The sequence below is a fragment of the Sceloporus occidentalis genome, unplaced genomic scaffold (assembly GCF_023333645.1).
Source record: "Sceloporus occidentalis isolate IW3139 unplaced genomic scaffold, rSceOcc1.0.p SCAF_7, whole genome shotgun sequence".
NCBI classification, from domain to species: domain Eukaryota; kingdom Metazoa; phylum Chordata; class Lepidosauria; order Squamata; family Phrynosomatidae; genus Sceloporus; species Sceloporus occidentalis.
The window spans coordinates 16,292,686-16,293,701 of NW_028316987.1; the positions used below are offsets into that span (position 1 = coordinate 16,292,686).

General features: G+C 48.0%; 1 pseudogene; it reads left to right on the plus strand.

Annotated features, from left to right (window-relative positions):
* Positions 1-370, plus strand: part of LOC149309280 (uncharacterized) — a 3,882-nt pseudogene extending 3,512 nt beyond the window's left edge.
* Positions 371-1,016: the final 646 nt, after the last annotated feature.

Consider the following 1,016-nt stretch of genomic DNA (forward strand, 5'->3'; position numbering starts at 1 on the left):
ATGATTTCTGTGGATCCAGCCTGTCCTTCTGCATCGAAATCATCGAAGTAGCCCAGCTACTCCCCTCTTCGTTTGAATCCCGACCTCCAAAGAAGTGGAGATGATAGATAGATAGATAGTTAAGTAGAAGGATGGATTTACAGATGGCGACCCTAAGGCGTCCCTCTCAAGGTTTGTTCAGAAGGGGTTGCCCTTGCCTTCCTCTGAGGCTGAGAGAGTGTGACTTGCCATACCATGGAGCCATGCCACTTCAAGCAGCCCCAAGCCGGGTTCTCTCTGCAATCTGGATGTATCCTTTCCCCAGCCAGCCATCTTCCTATTGTTCTCCTTCTCGGAAGAGGACCAAAGCAGAGAGATCCGTGTCCATTGAGCCTGAATCAGGAGGGAAAGGAGGGGGCTCATTCAGCACTAGTCGCCCCCCCCCCAAAAAAAAACCCCAAGCGCTTGGTCTGCTTCGGATTGAGCCCTTTCCTTTCGGGAGAGAGAGGTCTGGGTCCAATTGATGGGTGAAGGGACACACTGAGGAGGATAAGGGGGTCCCCGATATCGGGGGGGGGGTAGGAAGAGGGGATCCCCTCTCTCTGTTCCTCCCTCCTCCCCCTCTGTCTATCCATCCGTGTGTCCCTCCGTCTATCCGTCTGTCTATCTATTCACCCATCTTTCTATTTCTCCATCCATCCATCCACCCATCCATCATTCCGTTTTTCCATCCATCCCTCTATCTGTCTGTCTGTCTGTCTGTCCCTCCGTCCATCTATCTGCTATCTATGTATTTACCCATCTATCAGTCCATCCGTCCACCTTCTATCTATTCTCTCTCTCTCTCTCTCTCTCTCTGTCTATCCATCCTACTATTTAATCCACCCATCTATCATTCTATTTATCCATCCATTTTTCAGTCCATCCTTCTATTTATCTATACATCAGTCCATCTCTTATCTATCCATCTATCTTTATCATCTATCTATCTATCTATCTATCTATCTATCTATCTATCTATCTATCTATCCATCTAT